Raw genomic sequence first — 21539 nt, 5'->3', positions numbered from 1 at the left:
GGAAGAGTGACTGCCATTGATGAAAACTACCCACCAAACTGTGTGACATGAAAAATAGCCAGTGGAGACCTCCGGTTTATACAAATGTTGCTGATGCACCCTCTCTCTGGAATGACTGACCTCACCATACAGCCAGACTATGAGACCCTGGCTCAATGTAACCTCACCGTGGAAGGTGTGGACTGTGACAGATTTCATCCTCACTTGGCAATGACCATGGTAAAGAGAGAGTCCTGGGTTTTGATATATTGCAGATGATTTATTAAGTTCTAATTTATCACAATTGAAATGGTCAAATAATGATGATGTGAAATGGTCATAAAATAACAATAATTCTCATGAGATAAAAATATATGTATAAAATAACAAATATGCCTCTACCACTTACTGTGTTCCTGCTTTAGGTGCATTTTATATGTTGATGTAGTTCATCTTCACCTTAAATCTTCAAGGTATACAATATTATTATCATTTCCATTAGACACATGATGAAACTCAGGCACAGAGTTTAGGGTTTGTAGAACCAGACTCAAACCCAGGCTACCTCTCCCTGGGAGGTAATATTTCCAATGATGGTGATATTAACCAAGGTAAACCTTTTTGGCATCATAATGGGGAAAAGTGTGGTCCTTTAAATTGTTTTAACAACATTGAAGGACTCTTGAAAGACATCAGAGTGACCAGCGCTGTAACGATGTGGTATGTGTTATTCACGACGGTGAGGTTTTTCATCCGTGTAGAGGCAGAAGGATTGAAAAACTGTAAGATGCCCATCCTGTCTGATGACTCACAGTCCATTTCCTGTTACTGTACAGAGCCCCTGGCTTGCTGCTTATGCAGTGATTAGGTTTCCTGAGTGTGTCATTGTGAGGCAAACGTCAGACCCGTTGGCATTCCAGAATGACTTTCATGGGGACTGAACTACAGTCCTGTGGACGGGATTATGTGGCTTTGTGGTCTCAGGAAGATACCTCTGAGAGTGTGCTTTAACCTACGTATCTGTGGCAGTTTTTCTTGTAGACATGAACTCCCCAAACTGTATGGAATGACACCACTTGCAATGATCATTCACTTATTACAAATAAGAGGGGAAAGCAGGTGATAAAAAAACAACTACAAGTGACTCTGTTCTTATGAAAAGAACTTGTGATTGATCTAAAGATAAAGCAGGAGCTTGCTCATTCCCTCTTTTTTTTTAAATGAAGATTTTATTTATTTGTTTATTTGAGAGAGAGAGAAACAGAGAGAGCTCACACGAGTACACAAGACAGGTGAGGGGCAGAAAGAGAGGGAGAGGCAGAGAATCTCGAGCAGACTCTGTCCTGCATATGGAGCCTGGCAGGGGGCTGGATCTCAAAACCCATGAGATCATGACCTGTGCTGAAATCAAGAGTCTGAGGCTTAACCGACTGGGCCAGGAGCATCTCCCCTCTTCCTTTTAATAAATATTTACTAGGTGTTACATCTTGGCTTACAAAGAAGTGTAAGACAGCATATATGCCTTCAGGGAGCTTAAATATTTTAACATGTGAAAAGTTAAACAGCCATATAGCAAGTAAATTGATGATATAGATATGTGTGACTTTCAAGTTCAGAAAAGGAGGATGGTTCTTTGGACCCCAAAGTTGGGGAATCCACCATCATTGTTATCACCAACATCATTATCACCCACCCTCTGAGAACCCAGTAAAGGCCAAGTACTGTGATGACTCATTTAATCTTCAAGGCCATCCCATGAGGTAGTTACTGATACTCCCTTCTAGAGATAGATGAATTTTGTTTCCAAGGCTTAGAAGCTAAGAGACATCTTAGAGTTTACCCAGCTAGAAGAGGTGGAAGAATTAACTCTGGACATGTAATCACTATCATATACCCTAAATTATGTCACTAATCCATCAGCAAACCCTGTTGACTCTACTTTCAAAATATATCTGGGGCGCCTGGGTGACTCAGTCGGTGAAGCTTCTGCCTTTGGCTCAGGTCATGACCTCACCGTCCTGGGATCGAGCCCCATGTTGGGCTCTCTGTTCAGCAAGTCTCTTTCTCTCTCTTACTCTCTCAAATAAATAATAAAAAATCTTAAAAAATATATATTTCCTAAATGCTTCCACTCTTCACCTGTCCACAGCGATCACATTGGTTGGGCTTCCGTCATCCCATCACAAAGGTCTTACCTGGTCTAGCGCCGCCGCCTCCTAACTAGAATCTCCTCTTGCCCTTGTGCCCTTTACAGTCTACTCTCCACATAGTGGCCAGAGCGATCTTCTCAAAGAGACTAGTCAGCCTCTCCCTCAAATCTCTCAACCGGCTTCCCATCCCACTTAGCACACGCTCCAGTATCTCTGTGAAGGTCTGCAGTGCCCTGTGTGATCCACACCCTCGCTCCCTCTTCTCGTCGTGTTCCTAGTTCTTTCTCTCTTACTTCAATGCAGCCGCATGGACTTCCTGCTGTTTCTTCCACACACCAATGCATGTTTACCCCTCAGAACCTCTGCCCAAGGCTGTAAGGCTTGTCCTCCAGAGAGCTATGTGACTCACAGTCTCCCTTTCATTTATATTTCCAACTCCAGGAAACCCCCCAAACCTCAAACCCCCAAAACCCAACTGTTGTGCATGATGGTAAAATTTGGAAGCAAGCACCTGTTCGTCCTCAAGAGAGTAAGTAAAATATGGTAGAAGCATACAACGGAATACTGAGGATCAAGAAGAAATGGAAAACTAGTTCCGTACACAGCAACACGGAAAAAGCGAGAACATGGGGTGCTGTGTGAGAAAAGTAGCAAAGGGGAACCCCTGAGAGCACGATATCAGTTATGCAAATCAAAACCCTAGGACCAAAGACCACGTATTCTGTGAAGATACTTACTGTAAGGACATGGTTCAGTATGGGGAAGAAGGAAGGAGATGAAAAGGAGTGAAAGAAGAAAGCCCTTCTCTGAACACTCCGTTAAAATAGCTCCATCGGCTGCTCTCTGTCTGCCTAGCCCGCAGAGTGCCAGTTTCCATATGACATTGCATAAAGTATGTATTTGTTGATTTATTTATTGCTTTGCCTCCTCTTTTAGAAAATAAATTGCAATACTGCAGGGACTCTGGTTTACTATGGTATCTTCTGTGTGTAGATCAGTGTTTAGCACAGAGCAAGTGTCACATAAATATTCAATAGGAAAGAGGTGCCTGGGTGGCTCAGTCAGTTAAGCGTCTGCCTTTGGCTCAGGTCATGATCCTGGGGTCCTGGGATGGAGCACCACATTGGGCTCCCTGCTTCTCCCTCTCCCTCTGCGGCTCCCCCTGCTCTCTCACTCTCTCTCTCTCTCTGTGTCAAATAAATAAATATAATTTTTTAAAAAAATATTCATTGGGATGACTATATCCTCCTAACAATCTCAGGAAAGGGAAGATTGTGATCTCCTTTCTACAGACAAGGAAAACAAGGTTAAATCATTTGTAACCAACAGAGGATCTTGCAAGTGGAAGGCCCAAGGTTTTAATAAAGATTTCGCAGGATTCTGAGTCCTGTGCTGTTTGCATTATACCGCACGTTCCCTAAAATCACATGAAAACCCTTCACATAATAAATAGAACACATAGCCATAGTCCCTCTCTGGAAGCAGCATTAGAGAATGAATCATTTCCTAAGAACTTAGCTGTGTTGTTAAAACATTACAGAAAACATTTTAAAAAGCTAATACTTGCAAACATGAGCACTGCAGAGATTCTTCTACAAATGTGTTTGAGGAAGCTGTTACTCACTGAAGAGGTGGGCAGATAACCTTTCCAGGCTGATTGGCATTCCATCACTGACATTCTGAAATCCTTGATATTTTCATCTTTTCCCATGCAGATCACAGTTTCCCGGTTTATCGTATTTCAATTTAGAAAAGGTTGGTAGCAGCCCCTAATTAAGGTCAGAACATACTCTGAAGTAATCATATTGTTACTAAAAAAAAAAAAAAGTACTGTGCTTGAGAGAATGGGCAGAGGGGGCCCCCAAGTTACAAAAGAGGAAGCAACTCAGGGTCTGGTCGCCATTAAGCACAGATTTTTCAAGGGCTTGAGGGATTATGATTTTTAGAGGCATCATTTTTTCAGCTTTGCTTTTCCTATCATTTATGTAGTTTGTGAGCTTTCTGCTGTTCTTCTAATGAACCCAAAATTCTCCCTAATGGCCACACCGAAGGTCACGGCTGACCCAGGAATAATAAGCCAACTGACTCATTGATTGACAGTCAGAACTCAGATCTGGGGGAACACTGCTTCAAACTCAAAATTCCAGACTTTTTATTTAATAATTCTAAATGATCTGTCTCTACCCAGATGCTTATTTCTGATTTTGTGTATAAATAGTCACATGACCTGGACGCGATGTTTCTTCCTCCCTCCTTGCTGACAGGTCACTGTTGACGCTGGAGACAGGAATGATGAAGCACCTGTCTGTGCACCCTCTCTGCATAAGGCAGTCATTTTTGACAACGCTGTTGCTGACACAAACGTCAGTGGCTTCAAACTAAACTGCCACGACAGACATTCACAGGATTTTGAAATGCACTTTGATGGTTTCTGGAGGATAATTTTATTATTTCTTTTAATCAGGAGCTTGTGTAAAACTGACATTAGTTATCCCCTCAACATGCTCTAATCTTAGAAGTAACTATGTTTGTACAGATTAAGCTATTTCCGTATCTACGACATTAGGGATCCTCAAGGAGCTCTTTCCACTTCCACATGTCTGATCTCCTTCCTCCGACGGTGGAGCTATCCGCGATTTCCATGGTGCTTGACAATGAAGGGTCTTTGGGCCCCACGGGAAACACTGAAGGTTAAGTTACAGGAATGAAATCTGCCGATCACGGCGCTGGCTGGAAACCGCAGCCACCATTCCACGTGGTGCTAATACAGATTCACTAAGATAGATGCTTTTGACTGTATTATTTTTGGATTGACATACATTCATATCAACTTCACTCATCATCCGGTGACATAAGGAAGAAATTTACTGGAGACTGAATCTGTGCCAGGACATGAGTTCACGGTTGTGCACAAGTCAGATCGGGATCTTAGATTCGTGGAACTTGTTCACTGCGCTAGTAGCACTGTAGACGATTATAAAGTTATTGCCTATGACAAGTTCTATAATGGAAAACTCGGCGGAATCATAAGACAGTATAAAAGAAGTATCTAGAGTGTAGAGGTCAGAACTGCTGTCACGTGTCTGAAAGAACGGGAGTGTGATCAGTAGACACAGTGCCAGTTACGTACAAAGACTAGTTCAACATCCGCTTCTCTTGCTAGATGCTAAGTTTCGTGAGGGTGGGAACTATGTGTATCCTGTTTACAGTAGCGTCTCTTAGGGCCATTGACTCTTGACTTGAAACTTAGTGAGGCTTAGTAGATATTTGTGGTCTGACTAGCCCGTTTGATACTGGGCCACACTAAGCCAGAGGTGGGGATAAATTTGCTCTAAGTGGAAGATAAAGGAAAGAAACTCAATTATGTAGAGTATTTCAATTATAGCATGAAGTTTGCTGAACACATTTGGGGATCAAACTCACGATCTTAACCTTTAAAACAATGTTTTTCCTGGGGTACCTGGGTGGCTCAGTGGGTTAAACCTCTGCTTTCAGCTCGGGTCATGATCCCAGGGTCCTGGGAGGGAGCCCCATATAGGGCTCTCTGCTCAGCAGGGAGCCTGCTTCCCCCCCCCCCACTCTGCCTGTCTCTCTGCCTACTTGTGACCTCTGTCAAATAAATAAACAAAATCTTAAAAAAAAGGTTTTTCTTAACCAGCTGAATTTATTGCTTGTAATATATAATTTAGTAAATTTATTATGCTGCATTTATTGATTTTAATGTTATTATAAACCTTGTATATATATAGAAATACAGAGAATAATGTAAATTTTATTTATTTACACATATTATGTTTCCAAAGCAATGTAAGATAGCTGGAAAAAACTTTCTAATGTGTCTTAAAATACTTACAATTTTTGGATTATCCCTTTTAAAGAGAAATCAGAATCATCATTGTGGATTTGGCCCAACTAGAGGTTCAAATGCTCCAAAATTAATTGTGAAATTCAGTTTAAAAGTTAAATTAAATTCGAATTGTGAAGAGTCCTTTTTAAACGTGCATCTGGAGCTGGCCTGCAGTGGCAGCACCGTCTTGCAGCACACGTAACAGATAATAAGCCAACAAGCCCGGGACGGGCACTGTTATTATGGATATTTATGTGAAAAGGACCAACGGGTCACTTTCTCCAACCACCAGTTCTGAAGTAAAGTTATAGAATTTAATTTGGGTTTGGTTGTGGGTGTGGAGAATATTCTACTATAAATTCAAGTTTCATCCAGCAAGGCTGAAAGGCTACTCAGGGCAGCAAGTTCATCCATATGCCTTCCCACTTGGGCGCTACCCCATCCAGTCACCAGGCCACATTTCGGAGGGTGCATCTGTGAGCGTCAAGTGTGTGGGTGAGAGAGAATTTGTGATCATTGCAGGTGGAGCATAGAGGACCCCCGCTGATTAAAGTTCCATCCACCAGAAAGACCCAGTAGTCAGTGAAGTGTAACAGTTAAAAATCTCCACAAATGGGCACTTTTCAACAATATTCTCTCATGTCTCTGTTACTCACCGTAACGGGCACCCACCATGCGCTGGACACTGTACTACGTGACTTATATTTGTCATCTCATCTAATCTTTGATCTAATCCTTTGAAGTTTAACAGACTCTTTGGTATTTTGTTATTTCAAAAGTAGATATGCAAAACCTCTGAGGAACTCTAGAATGGCTTCTATGTCACCCAAGGATAAAGTCTGATCTGTACCCTTTATACTTAGTCTAATCTATTATCTTCCATCCTTTGAAATCGAGGCTTTTTTTTTTTTTTACAACATCGATGATAAACCTTTCCACCAGAATATCTGATTTTCAAGAACACAGTGTTCTCTCAAGCTGCACAAAAGGGTTCATCCTGCATAGAGCAGATAATAGAGGCGTACAAGCCTAAAAGAACCTCGGGTGCCACCTGCTTCAACCTCGTGATTTTATAGATGACAAAGAGGAGGTCAAAGAGGAGGAATGGTTTTGTTCAAGTTCACAGAGCGGCCACTGCATACAATTCAAGTCTTCAGATCCTTAAATTGATGCTTTTTCTAGGCTCAGGTGTTCCTCAGAATCACCTGTGATGTTTAAAAAATCTGTACATCGTGAGTCCGTACTCCACTGTCTGTCTAGGACCACGGCTCTATACTGACGTTACTATGTATAAACAGATGCTCCCTGAAAACATAAGATAATGCTCTGCTTGCTTTGAAATAACATTTCCCAGCCAGGAGAAGCTCCGAGCATTTTGTACACAGCTATCAAGGCATACAAATCTAGTGACTGGGATGCCCTTTTCATCTTCGCTCTGCTGACTTGGTTTCTTGGGTATGTTTCCTGCTCTGGAGATACAGGAGCACTATGGAACGCTGTCATGAAGTGTCCAAGGAAGGCCCGAAGCCCAAATCCTAGTATGTGACTTTCTTTCTAAGCCCCTGATAGAACTGTAACCAATTGGGTTTGGTGAGCCTATCCTGAGAGCTCTGTCTCACTTTGCTTTTGAGGGACACAGGGAAGTGACTTGGCGTTTGAAACTCAATGGTCCCTTTTACCACTGCTTCAAACCTACTCTATCTCAGAAACCACTGGAGCGTTTTCTTTAAAAAACAGCAATAGCGAATTCTTGGGTTCTACCTTTGAACACCTGAAACAGATTTTCTGTACGGTTATTTTTTTAAAAAAGATTTTATTTATCTATTTGACAGACAGAGATCACAAGCAGGCAGAGAGGCAGGCAGAGAGAGAGGAAGGGAAGCAGTCTCCACTCTGAGCAGAGAGCCCAATGCGGGACTCGATCCCAGGACCCTGGGATCATGACCTGAGGTGAAGGCAGAGGCTTAATCCACTGAGCCACCCAGTCGCCCCATGTACAGTTACATTTTAAACTAGCTAGTTTGTGAGCAGACAAGTCTTATCTTGAGTCCAGCAGTTCATGGGCAGGTGTTGGACAACCGCTGGGAACCAGCCTGGAGATGGGTTATAAATCCAGGTACCCTTTCCATATTTGTTTTGAATCTATGTGAGGTCAAAGAAACAAATAGAAAAATACTGCTTCTTTCATCACTGTCCAAAAACAATTCTTCAGGGTGCAGAATATCATGGGTTGAAAAATAGAGTTGGATATGAATTTGTATTAATGAAGTAGAGATAATTTATGATTTAGTGAGGAGGGTGGTCACGGTTAATGAGACCTGTTTATTACTCTCCATAAAGCATTTTAAAAAAATCAGGAGTGGGAGAGGTGTGATAATTGTCATGTGCTCCAAAAAATTGAAATTCTCTTCTGCCATGTGTTAGCATAATGAGGCCGATATTTCATCAACTTTTCTTTTGATGCAGAGGAAGAAAGCGTATTCCAAGTAAGATCCAGATTATTCATTGTCACATGATTATTAAGAATTGTATGGTTTTGTAAAGCCACTCATCAGATACCTGCTTTTATTTAATTCTTTTTTAAACAGGTAATAGTGATCAAAAGGAAAAGATTATTACTGGAAATAGAAATTAAAAATGGAGGTAGTAACAGTAAGTATAATTTTGGGATCTTAGAAAAAAAAGAGGACTACATTTTCTCCGTAATTATTGCTCAATGGTAAGTTCTTTCATATAAATATAGAGTAAATCTGTTCAAGTATCATAAAAAGGAAATAAAGTCATTTCACCTTACCTGCTTATGTTGAATTCCTGTGTATTACAGCACTTGGACTTCAGATCCAGTCTTAGAATTTGGCTTAGGTAAAAATTTGCCTCCAATATTCTATGTATGTTCAGCAAAAACAACTCTAGGCAAATGGAAATCCAGCATTATCTACCTTTACTTAACAGTAAGAATTGAAAATAGATTTTATGTGCTATAGAGCTAAGCTCTTGAACCCGGGAGTTTCCTAGCAGATGGTAAAACCTACACTCTGGAGTATGTAATCCATCTTGAAATTGGCTGAGGCTTACTCATTAAACCATCCGCATAAACAACTATAAAGGGGTGAGGTTGGTTCCAGGAAGGATAAATGTGGAGTGAAAACAAGAAAGGAAATTTTTAGTCTCATTCCTTTTTTTCTCTCCACCTGCCCCATGTACCGAGGACACTCCTGTCCGAGTTCCAATTAACCGAACATCCTTTCGTGAGCCGGTTCGCTTTTAATGTTTTCTTCCCCTGCCTCTTCCTTTAGGAAACTGATGCCAGCTTATCTCTTGCTCTGGTTGGCTAGGTCCGCCGTAACAAAATACCACAGATCAGGTGGCTTAAGCAACAAAATGTATTTTTTCCCAGTTATGGAGGATAGAGGTTCCAGCTGAAGGTGTTGGCCGGTTTGGTGTCTTCTGAAATCTCTCTCGTTGGCTTGCAGTTGGCCACATTCCCCCTGTGTCTTCACGGGGCCGTCCCTCATTTGTGTTGCCTGGGTCCTGACCTCTTGTTCTGGTAACAGAACCAGACATGTTGGATTACCTTCCCCCACCATGCAACCTCATTTTACCTTACCTCTTTAAAGGCCTTATCTCCAAATATAGTCACATTTTGAGGTACTAGGAGTTAGGGCTTCAACATATGGATTTTGGTGGAAACAATTCAGCCCCGTAACACCTGCCATCCAACATAAGAGACTTTGCATCAGTAAAAAGATCTGAATTAGAGAGAGGGCATGGTGAGCAGATGGATGTGGAGATAAAGCTGGGAGAAGGCAAGAATAGCTAGAACTTTCTGGAGCCTCAGCTTCAAGCCCTCTGCACTCTAGGAAGATGAGGTGATTTGTAAGAGGTCATCTGCTTAAAGTACTCAATATGCATTAAAACAAATTTTACCAAACAACCTTTATTGTTAACATTTTGTGCTTTTTAGAAGGAAATTATGGTGTATGAGACTGATTTGGATGAAGCCATTGATTCAGGTACAATGCTTAGGTATCTCTTGATTCAGCCCATTTTGCATTTTAGGTCCTAAACCATGTGAATGAGTTAGTGATTCATGACGCTTTGCATAATGAGACTCTGTCCTAAAACAAACTGTTTAAGAGCCAGGGAGGTGAGATCAATGACTGAACCACTTTTTGCCCATTCAGCGTTGGACTGACATTCAGCCCCTTCAGTCTTCTCAATATGGAAGACATAGTTACTTGCATATTTAAACCAATGCATTGGGCTTATTTTGAAGCTGGATATTCACTGTGTGAGTCAGTAATTAGTTGTCAAGTTCCAACATGCACTATTGAGTGAGGACACAGATTTTTTGGGTCAGGGGAGGGTTTTGTCAGGGAAGTACATTCCAACCTCACTCAGTGGCCTTGGGTTAAGAATTGCTTTTCATAAATCAGTGGGCTTTTGAGAGTGGACTCAGCACATTGAAATGTTACATGACACTTAGAGAACTCTTTTAAAATAAAGACAAGTTTCGCTATAGGTGTCGGAACACACCAGCATTGGTCACATGTCCCCCTGGAACCCAGAATGTGATGCATAAGGCATTGTTTTATTCATAGAGCTTAATCAAAGTAAAAGAAGTCATTGGTCCCCTACCCTAGGTGGTTGGTATTTAGAGCTGTGTAGCAGGACAGATCTAAGTCTGTCACTTACAAATCGTGTGGCACTGGCAAGTTACTTAACATCTTTGTGCCTCAGTTTCCTTATCTCTAAAGTGTGGCTCAGATCATATATATAATATCTCACAAGGATTTTGAGTGGATTCAATGACTCTGCATGTCGTAAATAGTATAGTAAATACCCAGCTATTAGTTATTATTATTTTATTTATTAATTACATAATAGTCACCTAAGAAACAATTGGTTGACTTCCTATTATTTCAGGACTTGTTTCCCATTTTGTTTCTTTTCTCTTGTAGCATACCCTTATTTTGTTCCTGTTTCTATAAAAGGTTGGTTGTTTAACACTCAGACACTATGTAAGGCACAATACCTTAAAAAAATAGCTTGACGTGTTCTTTCTTGAACTTCTGATTTTTAAACAATTACAGACTCACAAGAAAATGCAAACAGTAGTACGGAGAGGTACTACGAACCCATCACCTAGCTCCCCCAAAAGGCAACGTGTTTCATAATTACAGAACCCAAACCAGGAGAATTGGCATTGGTACAAGACAATCAACCAGACTATAGACTTTACTCAGATTTGACCAGTTTTTGCAGGCACTTATTTCCTTATATGTCTGTGCCTATCGTGTTAGAACGTCTGATCACCTCTATAGATTCATGTAACCACTACCACAGTCGAGAAGAAGAATGGTTTCTTTACCACAAAAGAGCTCTCTCGTGCTAAGGAGGCAATTTTTAATGCATGTGAAATCACTGCTGCTTCAAGTTTTGCTTCTAGTTTTTCCTTTGGTAACAAAGTACGATTTGAGAAGACAAGCAACTCATCACTGCGCCAGCTATCTAGCAAATGCTCAGTAAACACTTCGTGGGATGAATAAAAGTTTCGCAAGTTCATCATAACTCACTTTCTCTGTGTTTTGTTTCTCCTCCCCACAGTCTCCAGGAATGCACATAAATATAACAGCAGAACAGGTGCAAGAAAGTGGAAGGGGCCCCCAGGCACCAGGAGGAGCGCATGGCAAACATATACTTCCTCCCAGAGGCCCACCTCTCTGAGGAGTCTACATCCTTAAAAACTCCTATGCAAGAAGAGAATTTTCCTGGGTCTCTGAAGTTTTCTGTGTGCATTTTCCCATTGTGGGCCTTTTAAAAAACTTGGCTATCTAAAATTAAATTGTAGATGTGAGGTTAGCTGCTTCATATGTGTTTATAACCTTCTAATTCAGGGTGTCTCGGTCAGGGCGCCAGGAGGGGTCAGCCTATAGTCTCTGGGTTTTGTGGAAAACTAGAGATTGGACGGATAGGCATTCATTGACTTTTGCCAGTGGAACGTATGCTTGTTACAACCTGAGATTTTGTTTGCTCACTGCTAAAGCCCCAACACAAGCTTGGCACAGAGTGGGGCCGCCATGCCTATTTGGTGAATAAATGAATTTGAATATATGACTTTAGATTTCTTGCCTTTAATTCAAATTGTTTGTTACTCCTCTGACCCACAGGACAGAAATGGGAATTATCTTCAGAAAATAATTTTTAGGGTTTCTGGTAGTCATAAAAAAAAGTGGGGATTTTTTTTTCTTCCAGAATTTTTAAGAAGCACAAATGATCTTGCTTTTAATTTTCTTTTAATAACACTATGGAGAATGACCACCTGAAAACTTTACTTATTAATGACTTGCCAAGGAAATGTCTAATTCCAGTCTTTTCATAGCTATGCACTTAGACAAATAAGCTTATAAATAATTATAAAGTCTCTGGTGTTCTCCCTCCCTAGATGTCAGAAGACACGCCACAACAAGAAAACAGGATGCTGATGGTAGAGGCTAAGTCCACGTTTAACTCCAAATAGAACCCAACTTAGGATATATTTTTTTAAATGAATTTTCTTCAAAGTAAAATGCACCATGAGCAATGAACTAATATTTGAGTCAAGAGGATAATGGGGGTTTGGATGATCAGAAATGCCTAGATATTTATCCCTCTTTGCACGTGTACACACAGATGATTTCTTCTCAGTCCAGAGATACCCCACCTCCCAACAAGAGAGGGTACCTGAAAATAAACAAGCTCATCCATCCTCAGGAGGCATTATGGTGTGGGGAACCTCAGTGAATTTGAAGTCTGGAGCTTGGATAAGTTGTGTAGCCTCCCCGACGTTCAGCGTTCCTCTTCTTGAGAATGGATACGTTCATTCCTGCCCTATTCTGGTCTTACAGCTTTGTTGTGAGAAAGAACATAAAACATTCCAGCTTCTACATTTGGCCGCGGTATTTGAACTGTAAGCACTATTTAAATGTAAAACAGGATTAGCTTCATTAAGTCAAAGTTGGCCACGGAGAGAGCAGTAGCTTGGAATACAGAGGGGGTCACACTGTGGTTCTAAGCCAACGTGCGCTGGAATGGTTGGTAATTAGCTCTGCAACTTCTGTGAAAGGAGGAGACCGCCTTGTTCCAGATGGCATCATGCTCCACCAGGGAAGAGACCAAAGGCTGTCTGGGAAGAGGCTCTTCCCTCTCCAACAAGACTCTCACTGGATCAGTTCCGATGAGATGGATGTAGATGTGTGGCTCTCCATCTGCCACCACCCGAGCTTTGAAGGAAAAAAAAAAAAGCATTTATAAACTTGTTTTTCAAAGTCTGGATTGGATCAATTAGAATTAAATCTGCCTGTGCCCAAACCAAGAAAACTTGGTAAGTGAATGTTTGCTTTCTGTTATTTGGTTGTTCAGGGTCTCCGTTTCAGGCATGGCCAAGAGCGAGCAGAAGAGCTGGAGGCAGCAACAAGGGTGGGGTTTGGGGAGACCGAAGAGGGCTGCTCTCGGGGGCAGGACGAGGAATGTGACCTCTCTATTGGGTCATAATCTATCTGGCTCCAAACTTCAGATACTCATTTCTGTTGTATCAACAGGCTCCAGCTTAATATTAATGGTGGGATGAGCTTCCTGAGGCTGCCATCCAAATTACCATCAATACTTCCGGAAGCTAGAATTCTCCAGTCAAAGAGTTGCCAGGGCCACTTTCTCTGGAGGCTCTGGGGGAGGAGGCATTCCTTGCCTCTCCCAGCTTCTGGAGGCTCTCCGACATTCTCAGGCTTGTGGCCGCTTACCCTTCATCTCTGCCTCCACGTGGCCTTCTCCTTGCCTGATTTTCCTCCCCCTTCCTCTTAGAAGGACACTTCTTCCTGGATAATCTGCGACGCTCTCCTCCTCATCTCAAGATCCTTCACTTACTCACACCCGGAAAGACTTTCTTCCAATAAGATTGTCTTCGCAGGTTCTAGGGCATGGAACACACACATATCCTTTGGGGTGGGCACCGTTCTACAAAGGACAACGATGTAAAAAGCCTTTAATATGGAATATAAGTTGATGCAATCTTCCTGATGAATAATACGACCGTTTTACTTTGAAGAAAAATTCATTGAGTACCTACCCTGTGCCAAGAATGTTTCAAGACATTTAATCAATAAAAATGCAAATACCTTTGGTCTGGTAATTTCACTGCTTGGAATGTCCCTGTATATTTAAAAAAAAAAAATCTTTATAAGATGGCTGCTGGTGGCAGCCTTGTTTGCAAGAACAGAATAACTGGGATGAAACTAAAGAGTGCGTGAATAAAGAATCTGTTGGGAAAGCACACCATGCCCACAGTATTAAAAAGAGTTGGTTATAAAGAGACTATGGACTCTGAAAAACAACCTGAGGGTTTTGAAGGGTCAGGGGTGGGAGGTTGGGGGAACAGGTGGTGGGTGATGGGGAGGGCACGTTTTGCATGGAGCACTGGGTGTTGTGCAAAAAGAATGAATACTGTTACGCTGAAAAAAAAAATAAATAAAAAGGGAAAAAAAAAAGAGTTGGTTATTAAAAAGAATGAGGTATATATTGATATGGAAGATATATTAAGTGGTAAAGTTTAGGAAACTGCAGACTTTTTATGAACATACATAGATAAAGATGAACATCTCTACAGATGTGTCTATGCACAACCTTCGGGGAGTGAGAAATCACAGGGAACGGGGAACGGGGATTACCTTTCTAGAGAAAGTCTGGGCGAGAACGGGGAAGGCGAGAATGGGGAATGCGGAGGAAGGGAGAGCTGAATTTTCAGTTTCGGGGACCATTGAAACTTCTAACGTTGCATACATGTCATTTCCATTTTATTAATAATGTAAGTAGGGATTATCTGGTGGTGGGAATGTAGGACATTGATTTCTTTCCTTAATACTTTCTTCCGGAATTTTTGAAGAGATCTGAGGTTTTTCTTTCAAATCAACGAGAAACTAGGCTCAGCACTTCCTCCCACTGGGGGATATTTTCCTTCTTGATTCATATAATTATTGTTGCTCTTCCGAAGCCTATCTCTTTTTCTCCTTGAGAAGTCGATTATTCTCCAGTTAGGTCTCCAGGACTTAGCAGCTAAATCTCTTATCTTTTCTCTCGCGACGCTCACCCAGGGGATCACTGCTCTGTCTTTTCCGAGAGTTCTTCCTCCCGGTCTTCCGGGTCACTAATTTCAGTCTCATCAGTGACCACTCTCGGTGTCAGCCCACGAAGTGATTTTTTTTAAGTTTGAAGATTATATTTTTAGTGCCAGGAAGGGGGGGCGCGCGCGCGTGTGTGTAGGGGAAGTGTGCGCGTTACACGGATTCTCGGTCCTGCGTGTGTTGGAGTTGTGTCTGTCTCCTTGCAGTAGAGGTCTGTTCCGAACACTGGCTTCTTCTTCCTCACGTTCCTGGCTCCTTTAGACGCTTGGGCCCCTTGTGCTTCGTGCCATTTTCCTCTGTCTGCCCTGGGGCCGAGGCTGAAGTGCTGTGGGCTTTCCCAGGCCGGCTTGGAGGCGCTGCTGTCTCTCCCTCTGTGGGCTGAAAGTCTAGCAGCGGTAGGCCACCACCTCCCTCGTGACTATTAGGTCCCCCAATAATGGGTCCATGATCAAAGGAGCGAGGCTGATACAAAGCGAAGGTCAAGTAAAGCTTTATTTCGCGCCAAGCATCGAGAATCAAACCGACCGGTCGGGGCCTCCTCTTACAGAGAGAGCGACCCCTCTCTGCCTTACAAACTAACTTTTAAGGGCAAAGGCCATGTGGTTGGGCCTGGCCACGCACAGGTGGTCAATGAGATTGTAACACACAGAGATAGCTGCACAGTCATGCTAGAACTAAGTGCTAAGTGATCAATTGAATTACAATTTACCCTATAGTAGATATTTGAACTAGCCTATCACCTTGGTCAGAATTGGCACCCAAAAGGCGCCCAAAAGGTGGGACCCACACTCCTTGGTAGCTAGGGAGACAGTATGCATCCCCCCACTGATTGGCTGTCTCCACCTGGCCTGACCCGCCCTTGTATTTGGGCTTTGTTACCTGGGACTGGTTTCCCAGACTTGCTTTTAAGTAAGTTCCCTGGGGTGGGGGGTGGGGGCAGGGTCAGTTTAAGGTTTACTGCATAAACAACAAAATCGCTGTTTAACCGGATGGAATTGCTCTGGCTAAACAGGCTCTTACAGCGACAGTGGGGCTTCTCCAGGCCCCTCAATTCCAGGGACAGAGGAGCCTTATCCCACATGCTTTCCAGGCTTCTGCAGATCTCTGGGCATCCAGAAGATCTGACACTTCCTTGTTGGGTAATGTCCTGCTCTCTCTGGCAGCGGGGATCCCAGGGAACCTGGTCCCCAGGAGTGGGATCCTGCATCTCTCAGCGTGACGCAGTCTCTCCCACGGTCTGCAGTTCTCCTGTGGTTTGGAGGGAAACAGTTCTTGGCCGATGATCAGTGACTCCCTCCATGCCTTATCTACCTACCATCGGAAGCCACCCCCACCAAGAGATGCTGGATTCTGGCCTGCTGGAGCGGAACTGCCCAGCTGAGGCCAGCCTCCATCAGCCAGGCTTTCGCCGACCCTCGCCCATGTGAGCTACAACAGTCAGTGACTGCTGTTTGAGCTCCTAGTTTATTACACAGCAGTAGCGGTTGCCAGAAAGAAGATGGGATCCTATTTTTTTTATGTTTCTCTGTAGGTTTATGTATCTATTTTTAAGATTTTTATTTATTTATTTTAGAGAGACAGCACGTGTGAGCAGGAGGAAGGGCAGAGGGAGAGGAAGAATCTCAAGCAGACACCCACCTGAGCCCGGAACCTGACTGGGAGCTGGATGTCAAAACCCTGAGATCCTGACCTGAGCCCAAAAATCAAAAGTTGGAAGCTTAACTGACTGAGTCAACCAGGCATCCCATTTCTTTCTATATTAAAAAAAAAAAAATACACAAATAGGTGTCATTTAAAAATTGAGACCCGTGGTGCCAGCTAAAGATTCTTCCTCTCCCTCTCCCCACCGTTCTACTGTACATGCACACATGCACTCTCTCTCTTTAAAAAAATAATTTTTTTTTTTTTGAGAACAAGGAAACATTAAAAAGGTGAGAAAGAAGGAGCTGAGAGCTGATAGAAATCTCACGAAGACGAAGTTGTAGAACCTCAGAGCTAAACAAGATTAGTGTACTGTAGGGGCACCTGGGTGGCTCAGTGGGTTAAAGCCTCTGCCTTCTGCTCCAGTCATGATCCCAAGGTTCTGGGATCGAGCCCCACGTCAGGCTCTCTACTCTGCAGAAAGCCTGCTTCCTCCTCTCTCTCCCTGCCTGCCTCTCTGACTACTTGTGATCTGTCAAATAAATAAATAAAATCTTAAAAAAAAAAAAAGATTGTTGTACTGTAGTTTGCTTGAAGATAAGACCTATGACCTGCGCAAAGTTCCACTCCATTGCACCTGGCCCAAGAGAAGGGCCCAACAAATGCTTATTAAATAAATTACTCTAAAAATAATCTAGTCAAATCCTTATCTGATAGACCAGTTGAGAAGTATTTACCCTAGGACATGTTCAGCATTGACAGTGGGTTTGCTTAAATATCTTTATGATGGGGAACTCACTACTTACCAGGCAACTCTTTCCTTTGTGCAATAACAATAATTATTAGAGTTCTTTTATTGCAGCAAAGAGGCAATCTAGCTGACAATGTGAAATCTAAGCTAAATAATTCAGAAACGTGTTTTTTCCTCATTCAGAAACCCCCTCAGAGGAAACAGGCATATTCTCATGAGCTGATAAGGAACGTATTATGAACCATACCATCTGCATAATTGCTTCCATTCATTATTGTTAACTTATATTTCATCCAGCTCCAAAATTACGTTCCTTCATTTATAATAAATGATTTATTTTCAGTTGGAAAAAGCAAAATGATCCCTTTTGGATCAAAATTACCTGGAAATGTAATTAACTGTATCTCACTGTGGTAGCTCATCATATAAACTCACGGTGGATGGCTTTAAATAAGAAAAATTGGCAGTTTTATTGTGTTCTTGATGTATTGCAAACATTGCTTGCTAGGACACATGACTAGAGGGCCAGTCCAGGGACTCCACGGGATCTAAAACGAATTTAATTTGTGTTTATTGGACAAGCTTCTGTTTGGCACTATGCAGTGTCTCAAGAGACACCGACCTACCTGATCGTAGGCAAGGCTTGAGGACAAAGACTGTCGGTTGAGTGCGTTACCTCTCTCATGTTTTTAGTTTCAAGAAGTCCATATGGAAGTCTCTACTCCTCTTAAATAGAATGATTATTAAAACATCGGATACATTGAGATAGGTCATCAGTTATATTTATTGTAATTATAACTACTACTGTGAGTACTATTCCTAGCCACTAGCGCTGTTGCTGTTATTAGCTCTGTGAACTTTCTGGCTCACACAAAGTGCTGGACCCTCAAACTCTTCCCCACCAGCACGTTTATTCTCTCCTTCCAAGGCAGAATTCAGTTGTTCTAATCTAGACCAAGAAATGCTGTAGCTATGGCAGTAAACCCTTCTTACTTGACTTTCAAGGTCAAAGCTAATAGAGGCATAGCAGAGGGTTAGGTAGAACTCCAAAGGCTTCATTATTGTGGTACTGGGCTCCCCTGACTCAGCCGAAGAGACCGAAGGAGTCCGTGAGCTGGTGGCACAGACCTAATTAATTGGGTCAAAGCCAAATTCATCAGACAAGAAGGGCAAACTCAACAATTTCAGGACTGAAATTATCCATTACTTATGGCTCGCTCTTCTCTGTTGCGTTCCAGCGTCAAGCCCTGTGCTGGGCACACAGTGCATGCTTAGTGAGTGAATGTGGAATAAACAAAGGAAGGTGAAATTTCATATCAGAAACCAAAGGAATGTTTCCCTTTTTAATCCAGCCCAATCGATAGTTAACTAGATGGCCGGCAGGTTCCACTCCCCGTCTGGCATATATGTTTTTTGGTTTTCTTCCAGACCCTGTTTATTTTCAAGTACCGGCATGATACTGCAATTATCAGCGTTAGCCATCAGTCCCCGTTTATAATGCTGGGCTGCCAAACACCTGGCATAGATCTTGCTGTTCTGCACTTGGACCAAGGTACACATTGTTCATGGACTGCAGCACGCCTTTGTGCCGAGTGTGGATGCACCCCGTGATAGACGTGGAAATGTGTCTCCCACCCCCAATTCCCTCTTAAGTGAGGAGTTGCTGTCCAGCGGCAGGGAGTGTGGTGAGCAGACCGTCCAGCCGTCAGCATCTTTGAGGTCAGCCACAGTTGCGGAGCACCCCATGCTTGGAAGTCATGCCCTTCCTGGGGCAGCCTTTACCTAGTGACTATGCTAGGGGTGCGTGGCTGGGAGAGTGGATGGTCAGTTTCAGTTTCAGTTACAGTGCACTGTCAGACAGCTCCAATGGGAAAGACCAGCCACAGAGCCTCTCATCCTTGGACCCCCTGGTTGGCAGAAGCTTTGTCTGGCTTTGTTTGTGCTTTGTCTTCTCGTCTGCCCCATCCTGCTTCTTTGCCTTCTTGTCATGGGTTTTGATCCCCAATAAACATCTCATACCCAGACCCCATCTCAAGATCTGCTTCCAGGGAACCCAACCTGACAGTCCCCATCAGTGAATTGGAGCTGGCATGTGGAATGAAGCTCATGTTCCGTGCCTATTTTTCTCCAGGCCAATGCACAGGGATAGGTGGTATAATCAAAATACTCAAAACATGACAATGATTTCTAGAGATAAACAAGCCCAGATCCTCCGCTGGCCTGCAGGCCATGGAGAACACAGCCAGGTGTCAGCGGGTGATCTGACTCACTTCAGCAAAACACATGCCTTCCTTCAAAGCAGTCAAATAATTTCCTTCACTGTCTAAGACAGGGTTTATCCACCTTGGCACCATTGACATGAAGGGGCTGAGGGATGTTTTGTTGTAGAGGGCCTTCCTGGTATTGTAGGATGTTGAGATATCTTCAGACATTGCCCGATGTCTCCCTGAGGGCAAAATCTACCTGGTTGAGAAACAGGGGTCTAGGACTGTGCCTGGGGAGGCAGCACCCAGGTAGGGAAAATGAAACTCTTGGCAGGTTTGGAAACATCCCTTCTCTCTGGGCCCTGATCCCCATTTTGTTGTGCGCCAATGGCTCTTTGAATGAGTCATCACCAACACAGAAGAAAGATGGGCAGCTCCCCAGTTTCCTAGTTAATAAGCCTGGATTCCTGAGAAGACTTCTGGCATCTGTGCCAAATCTCTCAGGACCAGCCTCTGACTCCCACGCCCTGGTTTCTGGAGGCAACGGCCACCCCCAGGCAGCCGTAGGTGGGTGCTGGTTTCTGTTTACACACCAGGGGAGGCTGCATTCCTCAGCTGTTTGCAAGCCTGGAGGACTGATTTTCTGTCCCTGACTCTTATTTGAGCATGGAAGAGGCAAAGTTATTACTTAAAAGCTAAAGCAACAATGAGTTTCATGGGAACTCCTCAAAAATAATTAGCACTTAAATATCATTGACATTTGAGATCAAATGGGAATGTATATATGTGTGCATAGACTTGTTTCCTTTAAAATGTTCACTCTCTCCCTTTTTAGACATATAATGCATTCATTGAAGATGCTTCAACCATGAGTAAAGAAAATAAAACATCATTCATACTTTTTACCCCCTAATGAGAGCTATAATATTTCAGAAAATCATCTTCTGGATCTCTTTCTTATAACATATGCAAGTGAAAAATAAATTTTATTTTATTTATTTATTTTTAAAGATTTTATTTATTTATTTGACAGACAGAGATACAGCAAGAGAAGGAACACAAGCAGGGAGAGTGGGAGAGGGAGAAGCAGGCTCCCAGCTGAGCAAGGAGCCGGTGGCAGGGCTCCATCTCAGGACCCTAGGATCATGACCTGAGCTGAAGGCAGACACTTACCAACTGAGCCACCTGGTTGTCCTGAAAAATAAATTTCATAATGTCAATGGGATTGTATTGTGATATCGTTGTGTCACTCTCTCTATTCTACTTACAAACGTAGTCTGAGCCTGTATTTTTTGCGTCTGTAATTTCCCTTTTTTTTGGCAAGGACTGTCCCTTCACTTACAATGCAACCTTCTGAAGGAGAATGACTTCTCAGGCCTACCCGAACTCGGATTTTTCAGAGGCAACAAGGTCGGGAGGGTGAGCTGTGCCCACGAATCTGCCAACCCAGCCCCCTCTCCCCCTGCCCACGGAGGAGGCACGCCCGTGCTACCCCCGCTCCAGCCTGGGGAGGTGGTGCTCGCCCTGATTCACTCCACAGCCTCACCTAGAAAAACTGAAGTCTGAATCCTGAAGGAAATCTCTGCCGGTAATACCGTAGCTGTACAGAGAGCTTCAAAATAACATCAGCGGCGGGAAGAGCAGAGCGCGCTAATGCCGCTTACCGAATCCCTACCCGGCTCTAGGATTTACAAGGTAATAGAAAACTTTTCTCACAAAATCAAACTTCTGTCTTTCAAAGTGATGTTTTTAATAAAGATGCTCTGGGATGACTTTTGGGCATGCGTGGGCACCCAGAGGGAAGGACTGACT

This window comes from Meles meles, chromosome 20 (genome assembly GCF_922984935.1).
Source record: "Meles meles chromosome 20, mMelMel3.1 paternal haplotype, whole genome shotgun sequence".
NCBI classification, from domain to species: Eukaryota; Metazoa; Chordata; class Mammalia; order Carnivora; family Mustelidae; genus Meles; species Meles meles.
Note: the sequence above shows the minus strand (reverse complement) of the source record.